At 37.9% G+C, this 9,200-nt stretch overlaps 1 long non-coding RNA gene across 1 annotated transcript; it reads right to left on the reverse strand.

Moving 5' to 3' along the window:
* Nucleotides 1–3,499: 3,499 nt before the first annotated feature.
* Nucleotides 3,500–6,998, reverse strand: LOC114461497 (uncharacterized). Its single transcript, XR_003673848.1, has 3 exons — nt 6,475–6,998; nt 4,360–4,426; nt 3,500–3,604 (listed from the first exon to the last, which is right to left on the reverse strand). It is a non-coding gene; the product is annotated as an uncharacterized LOC114461497 (long non-coding RNA).
* Nucleotides 6,999–9,200: the final 2,202 nt, after the last annotated feature.

A 9,200-nucleotide genomic window follows, 5' to 3' on the forward strand; every position in this document is an offset into this window, starting at 1 on the left:
AATTGTGATGCAAATAGCCTCACACTCATATTTATTAACAAACAGCTGTTTTGGCTTTTTCTCCTATAAGGGACAGCATATGTGAGTGAGTTCTGTAGTGTGGCTTGTTTTGGGGAAGGTCTGGGTTAGGACACACTAATATAACTGCTTTTGTGCTGTTCTGACAAGTAACAAAAGCAGTGACTCATTAAATGAGTATTTTAATACAAATTAAGCTCTAAAAATATATATATCTCAGAAATATGAAAAAATGGTTAAATGCATTGTTTGACTGTACTCTATTGATAATATTAAATACTTGTATGATGTGATTTGTACTGTGTGATTGTATGAATAAAAAAAAGAGTTAAAAATATATAAATAATAAACAAATATCTATATTTCTCTATATGGGTGATATTATTTTCTGTATTGCCAAAATAGAAAACTCGATATATCTTAAATCTCGATATATTGGCCAGCCCTAGTTACTAGGTCAACTTACCTTTTTTTAATGGCATGGGATATGTGGTGCTGTTTTTGGTTGGCCACGATTCCTCTGATGTCCGGGTATTCGTCTTTGCGTTACGAAGGACGGCCTGTAGATGGCCATTTGTCATCCTGGATCTCAGCTTTGATTTGTTGATGGCCATGGTGGAGAAGGTCTTCTCACAAATGTATGTGCTTCCGAATAAATAGACCATTCTGATAGGTAGGTCGATGAGCTCAAACTGCATTTCTGCAGGCTCTTCCTCAGGGACACATGAGAAAGCATTTTGGAAAAGTTTGAATGACTTCTCATGGACCCTGAAGTCGGAGAAGCGGTGACAAATTCCTTTTTTATGAGGTTATGGTTCTTTTCTGAACGCAGGTGGCGTAAAACATGGAGCCCGTCTGTGTTATCTACAAGCGCCTTGCAGGCCAGAAAATGGGTTAGATTTCCCTGTTTGAGCTGTGCCTGCAGCAGTTCAGGTTTTCTGCAGTTCAAGCTTCACATTGAGATTGCTGACATTTGCATTGAATTAGTATTATCACAGGACCCTGTAGTTCAGCAAAATATAGTAGGTAATTTGTGGGGGAATTTGTATTTCACAAATTACTGTCATGGCCGATTCGCACAGGATTCACTCACAGACATTCTCCGCAATTATTACAAATCGTATGTGGTCCCTAGGTAAAACTAATCCCGTACGAATAGGGCTAAATACGTAATTTCACAAAATAACTTACAGTGGAAACACAAGTTTGAAAGTTGTTTGAAAGTTGTCATGAAAAGCATAAGGAAATTGTGTTGGCACGCACAAAAATGAAACGATTCTTTCTTTCACATTGAGATTGTGTTGACCCTGAATTTCTCCAGTAATCTGTGTGTAATCTTGTTTACATATTCCCCTATTCATAAATACCTAATAATCTGAAATAACCAGATGTGTTTATTTTTTCAATATTAGTAAATCAACAAATAAATGTAGTTAAATTGGTCTGATTCACATTCTCCCAGTCAGTCCACTTCAGCTTCTGCCTAAAGCCGTCAGTTGTCCACTCTGCTGTTTTCTGTAAAACACTGGCTCATGCTTCCAAAAACTCTAGGTTTATAGTGACATGTGCCTCTGGTATTAAAGTATAAGCATTCGCTTGAAGTTTACAACCAGACAACTACTTAGAGAAAATTTCAGGTCAGCAACCCTCTGCTAAGGATCTAAGTTAGTTCCTCTTCAAAGTGCTTTCGCAGCAGCTGCCTGCAGTCCCTGTTTGTTTTCAGCTGATAAAATGCTTAGTTTGTAATATACTTTGGCCTAAGAATCTCTCAGCATTCCCTCATGAAAATCTCCAGTTTTACAAGCAGAGTGTTTGAGGTCATTGTCTTATTTTGGTTCACATCAGCCAAGGGGATTTAGAAAAAAAAAACTGTTTTGTGAGCACAATGTGAGTCTCACAGCTGTATGTTCTCTATGTTTCACTGTGAAGGTGCATGACTTGGACCCCTGGAACGTCCTCTCACCAACACTTTGTTAAATATTACATTTTTGGTCCCATCTGTTTATAAAACTTTGCTGCAGATTCATCATTGTATAATTGTTGTCTTGTTAATATTTGTACTTAGTACAATATTAGTTCAAAAAACAATATAAACACTATCTTAAGATATCTGAACATAAAAATGCTGATTAAAAACACTGTCAATTATTCATGGAAAAAAGATATAATTTTTTTTTGTATGTTTGTCTTTTAAGCAACAGGTTATTGGAGTCTTGATTGATCTGCAATATTTTCTATTTTCTTTATGGTAACCAATCTTAGTAATAATTAAGCAGGATCTTGATGAGTAGCACAGGGACCTTCTGCCCTTCTTTTTCCCAGCTTTTGATGTTTAGCTGTCACCATCTGCTGGTCTGTGAAGGTACTGCACAGACCAGTTCTGTGAAGTGTTACTTTGTTGTATTATTGTTAAATGTATTGTTTATTATAAGTGCTGGCATCTGAAAGATTCATTAGATTTCATTTAGGTGAGTTTGTATGTGAGTAATCTGTACAGGAGATGATAACAATGATCGTTTTTTTCACCTCTTTGGTTTCCTGAAGTGCATATTGATCGAGCCTGAAGTGAAGACATGTCCTACGATGGCATGTCACATTTTTTTCTATAAGGGGGAATAAAGGGGAGAGCATTTTGGGGCCCATCTGCAAAGTCAGCAAAATGTTGGTCCATTGTTCTATGAATCTGTGATAACTACATTTATTTATTTACCTGAATTTTATCCACTGTTATCCAGGAAGTGTATTATTATTCATGGCATATAGTATATAGTCATCTTAAAGATGTAAATCTTTGTTTTAATCAGAAATTAAATGGTGGAAAAGGTGGTGGTGAAATGGGATTTTAAAAATCACAGAAATTAGTTGAAAGTTGCGAATTACAGTGTCCAAAAACGGACAGAAAAAGGATTCAAAGTGCTTAAAAGTGGCCAAAAAAAGTAGGAACAATTAGTTTAAATTGGCAAATAATGGGCATGACATATCGTGCATGTGGTTAAGTTGGCAAAAAATAAGCATGAATCATGGTGAAAATAAGTCAAAAGTGAGGTTAGGTGAGAAAAGCGGTGGAAAGGGTTCAAAAGTCCCAAAAATGTATTGAGGGTGGAAAAAATGTGCCGAAAAGGAATAGAAATTTGATGGAGAACTGGGAGTAATGCAGCAAAATTGCATTTAAAGGAGCAAAAGAAAAAGTTTGGTGAAGTTGAAGAAAAAGGGTAAAAATAAGCAAAAATGTGCTGAAATTCTTCAAAAAAAAAAAAAGTGTCTTGTGACCGAAAATGGGGTCCCTGCCCAAAGGTAGAGAACACCTGCCTTTACATTTGTAGCCTAATAAGCCAAGGGTATCAAATTAATTTCAGATCAAGGGCGACAAACGACCCTTGATCTTAAGAATTCTTTAATCTTTCAACCTGAACATAATACTTTGTCAGTGTGTGTGGATGTGGACCCAAATACAGAGACAGGTGGAGGCAGCAGAAACGGATAATGTTGGTAATTCCAGTCCATTCTTTATTCTTAAGGCAACAAAAACCACTAACAACCCAAACACACTGACATCACTGGGAGGTGGAGACACGAGCAGGAAGACCTGGAACACAAAAACAAGAGTTAACACACGTGACCAGACTCGAAAACAGAATAAACAAAGACTCCCAGAAAAACAAAAAAATGACCTCAAGGGCTAAACACAAACAAAACATAACAGACCCGAAAGGTCTTTCATTTAATGCATTCAATCTTGGCAACATGCTATTATTCAATTTCAGCACAGACAATAGTTCAATTCATTGCTCACACATTTGCAAACTTTATTTTTCACCATCTTAAAGTGGTTACCGTACATGACTCTAACTGGTCAGGATTTGCTTTACATTTGGTAAATCTCAGTAACCGTGTTTGAAATGTTAATGATTCTCTTATCACAGTGTCGTCGTTTTCTGTCACGAGACCTGAGTTAACACAATGTGCCACTTTTGGGCTTCAGACCTAACAGCCTATTTGTAACACTCAACCAAATCTCAAACAGTTTTAGCATATGTGCAGTTTTTCTGTATTACATCATACAGGGATGAAAGTTACAGACTGCAGCTTTAATGCATGAACCATTGATTGGCATTTTCTCTGTTGTGTAGACCTGCTGCTATGACTATGGTAATTAATAAAAAAAAACAAAGGTGTGGGAGTAGAATGTGGGCCCAATGCAGAGGGATGAGGAGATCCAACAAAGTGTAAAACAACAGTCAATGAACCAAAAAGTATTCAGTGTCACGTCTTTAGCTTCGTTACTCATTGTCACAATGTAACACGTGCTTCTCTTTTGTGGTTGTTTCACTCTGAACTCACAGTTCTGGCATCTCCATCAGAAGAATCTGGGAGTGTGACCAGTCACTAGGAGAGAGTTTCCTGCTTCCTGCAAAGCCACAGAGAACATACAGTACACGCTTATAGCTGGGACCAATAAAATCAATGATACAACATCAACACATTCAACCTAACAAAACCTCAAAGAAAAGGCATTATGAGAACATATGTTATTGTCACTTAAAAAAAAAAAAGTTGAGGATAAATATGACGAAAATTTTTAGTCGACAAAATTATTACTGCCTCCAGAAAACGATGATGAACTTCTACACTGCCACATTAAGGCATTGGTATGTGTGAAAGTATTCTCTGTGGTAATTTTTACTTTATTTTTAACAACTTTAAAAAAAGTATTTTTTTTTTATTTTATTTTTTGCTATCCTGACTAAACTAAGGATATTACCTCTCAATCATTTTGGTTCCAAATATTCCATTTGCTTATTATGTTCGGTAACACTTTACTTGCAGTTGTATACATAAGGCTGACATTGTACTGTCATTATCTGTTATTAGAAGGAATAAGGTGTCATGAAGGCTGTCATTAAGGCGTTGACACCTTTGGCATTTTTTGGGTTAGGTGGAGGGATCTCGTGGGGTTAGGGTAATGATTGACACTTAATGACAGCCTTCATTAGGGTTGGGTATCAGTTTGGTTTTATCTGATTCCGCTGCCTACTCTGTATTTTTTAAACAGTTCCGGTGCTTAAACTGGGGCACCAAAATCTTTGTTCTTATTCGGTCCGGTTGTACTACCTTTTACATTGGAACCGGTGCCATATTGGCACCACGTTTGGTACCCAACACCTTATTCATGTTAATGACAGGTGTCATGTCATAATAATTTCAGTTTAATGTCAGCTTTTATGTATAAAACTTCAAGTAAAGTGTTACCTTACGTTCTTGTCACATCAGACAAACTGTTTATAGTTCAGCTCCCATAGAAAGTCTATGTAGTGATTGCGTTTTAACCCAACGTTGAAGTGCTTCGTTATGTGTCATCCAGTTTCTTGAACGTTATTCCTAAGTAGGAAGCTAGGAATCAGACTTGAAACATAACGGTGGGCGCAGCATTTGGATGCCACTCTCAGCCATTTTTCTTCCTGCATGCCATTCAGCCAAACAAGGAAAACACCTTAAAACTGCTAAACCATTACATGTCTTTAACGTCACAAAACCAATACAAGCGTGCATTCTCAGTGCTTTGTATTGCATATGCAGCTTTTTTATTCACCTCTCATTGATACTAGTAAGTTATTTATCAGTCTTTCATTTGAGCAGTCTGTCATTTGTAAAAGACATTTAACCAGCGACTACTCCTTCAATAGTGTGATGAAGGTTAACAGGGGTGGGAAAACAGCTGTGACACCACAGACAGAGGGAGAGATCTACACATGCACTCTGCAGTTATCCACAGACAGGATAGGGGGCGCCAGACACAAGGAAATACCAACTCAAATACAGAATCCTGCTGTTTGCCACTAAGCAAGAAGAACTTAAACATGAGCATTAAATACAAAACAGCCCACAAACCCCAGTTTACGTCACTTATGCCCTTCCCAGCCAGTGTCCACCTTAAAGTGGTCTACTGTCCATTGAAGGCTTTATCACAGAACAAACACATTGTATGCACACATTTAATTTAGACTTTAATCAACCTAATGTACATTTACAGTATATATTACAGTGCAGGGGTTCTCAACTGGGCTCACTCTGGGACCCACATTTTGCCACGGCCTATAAATTGTGACCCACTTTTTTATTTAGAATTCATCCAACCAACCAAATGTAGTTTTCTTAAAAGTAGCTGTTGAAAACACATAAATAATCTTTTTAAAAACATACATCTATATATTTTCTCGTGCAACATGCATTTCACAGCTTGCCTGACAAAAGAAAAGTTTTTTTTATCTCTCAATCCCACTTTTGGGTCCCGACCCACCAGTTGAGAATCGCTGTTATAGTGTACTTGATAGTCTAATTTTTTATGGTTTGTTACCAAAATTAATTCAAATGGACACAAGTCTGGATGCAAACTAAACTGAGAAGTCTAAGTTTAACTTAAGAGCAGAATGGTTGAACATTTGGAAAGAAGCTGACCTTGCATCCTGATCTGTTTCGCCGTCACTTTGGCTTCCAATCTGCTGTAGAGACCCAGCTGGTTTGGTCGAGTTCTCACAGCTGAGTTTTATGGTTTTATTGTTGTTTCACACAGCCTAGTACTACCAGGCCGCCCACCATTGCACAAACAACCTGACCCCTTGTGGACCGTGCCAACATGTCGATGAGATGGCATCTTTCCATCCGCCCTGTGGATCACCAGTTACTATAGTTACACAAAACATTTAGCATTATCTGCCAAGGAGCAGGATGCTTTCACCTTGCTTTAAAAGCAAAAAAATGGTGAAGTGAAAGGACAGTCAATTTCTTGTAATCCAGTATTTTGTTTAGCATGTGGGCGGAGCAAGGATGAAGGCAGCTTTCCAAAGGTGAAAACCTCAGCTGATCTCTCAGTCATATGTAGGTCGCTTGGACTCAAAAGAGCAGTGCTCTCTACCTAATGGAGTAGTCAATAAATAACCAAGGCAGTTGCTTTCCATGCTTGACTGCCAAGCACGCGTTGTTTAGGCCGACTCATCTGCCTCTGCACGCTGCGGAGGGTCAAGGACGAGGCCAGAGACTGTGGAGACAATCAAACACCAATCACAGCCAATCTTTAATTATCGTAACTGCACAGAAGCTACGCCTCTGAGCAACACATGCACGCACACACACGTGCACACGCACAGATTGCCAGGGGTCATAACTAATCAATAATCAGCCAGTAGTTATGTGCACCACCTGTCTTTTATCTATTTTATCTGCAAAATAAATATGTGAATAATTGCTCCTCATAAAAAGGAATTGATGATTTATTGGCCCAGGTATTGAAAATACAAAGATGATTTACTAAACTCAGCAGGGTAAATATTAGTTATGTATTATGTTGAAAGGTTGTTCAGTAATGAAATGATAATGTTGCTCTGCATGTACATGCCAGTAGAATATTTATATAACAGGTTACCTCAATAATTATTAGTGCATCTTTTTTAGAGCTCTGTTATGTTGTCAAAATCAAGTAAATCAATAAATAATTAGAATATTTGGCTCACTTTAAATCCAACTGCACCAAATGTAACCCCTGAACTATAATAAATTTAACATATAATGGAGTTTTCTTCTACACATGCTTATTATCCTGGCAGAGAACAACTCATCATATAAGCCACAAAAATGCAATTTCATAAAGTTTTATAAAAAAAAAAAAAAAAAGACAAGATAGATATCTAGTGAAAAGGTTACACATCATTAGTGGTGGACAGTAAAAAAACAGAATTCACTTATATGCTAAATCAAGTACTAATTTTGAGCATCTGTACTTAAGTATTAATTGGGAGGATACGACTTTTTATTTTCACTCCACTACATTTGAAAGACAAATTATTACACCTTTGACTCTAAGTATGTATGGATTCAATCACTAACTATTCACTACTTTTTTCTCTTCTGTACGTACACTTTTTTTATTGCTGCAGTTCTGATACAAACACAACTTCTGTTGATCCTCCACTGGGTAGACCTAGGTCGACCATACATTTACTACATCATGCTCATCAGTGCATGATGTAAACCACATAGAGGCACATCTCTTTTCATAGCTGTGTTTGTTGAACAATTGCTTTGGCAGCCGAGCATCCGTTAGCCGAATCTCAGCCCGTTTTTTGAAACAAAAAGTGATTCATATCATTAAAACAGCAATTTAATGCTAGCAATATAAAGTCTGACTATAGCTATAAGATTTAGCAATATGATTTATTTTAAATGATTCCTCAGGCCAATATACAGCTCTTGACAGTATCAATGCTCTGACCGGGGCTTCCCTCTTGAAATACTGACCAATGTAAGTTTGGAGGCGATGGACTGTCTTTCACCAGGTCATGTGACCTGAATGCCTGGAGAACATTTCATTTTACGATAGTCACGTGACCACAGGCTCGAATATACATATAGTTCCCACATGACATCACAACTTACAGGCATTTCCTGACCCGGCGCCATTGCTGTGGGCAGCTGAAACGTGTTAGCCTCTGTTTACAGGCAAAAGAGCACAATATGGTAGTTTTGTGTAAGGTTATTGGTGCAATAATCGCTGCGATAGTTCCGTTAAATGTGGATTCTTTAGTAAGGGAAGTCGGCAAGTCAGATCCGTAACTTTGGGATAAGGATTGGCTCTCAGGGCTGGGGTGCGAAGTGAGGCTGGGCTCGCTTCGCGGCTACAGTCTATGGGCTGGAGGAGCAGCCGCCGAGGGTTGGCGCTGCGAAGGGGACCGACAACGGTGGCAAGGCCAGGGAATGGGGGGGAGCCGCCGCCCTCCTCTCCCTGGAATCCCGGCGCGTCGGTGGCGGCTGCTTCTCCAGCCCACAGTCTGTGAATAATTGTGATTTGAAGTGGTTTCTAAACCAAAATTAAAATATTATGGTAGTTAATGAGACTACATACAGTGTTATTCAGTTGTCCTACTACAAATGTCACAGATTGTGCAACAGTATTTTCTAAACTGCACCTTTTATTCAATTTTTTTTATTAGTTATTATTGTTATTAGTTACTTTTTATTATCATTCAAATATTTCAGTACTTTCACTTAAGTAATATTTTGATTTACTTACTTTTACCTGTTTTGAAGTAGTTTTTCTCAAGGAGTATTTGTACTTTCACTCAAGTAATCAAGTTCAGTACTTTGTCCATCTCATGTATTGTAGCGCCAACCTGAGATTTTAATTTTAG

Source organism: Gouania willdenowi, chromosome 4 (assembly GCF_900634775.1).
Source record: "Gouania willdenowi chromosome 4, fGouWil2.1, whole genome shotgun sequence".
NCBI classification, from domain to species: domain Eukaryota; kingdom Metazoa; phylum Chordata; class Actinopteri; order Blenniiformes; family Gobiesocidae; genus Gouania; species Gouania willdenowi.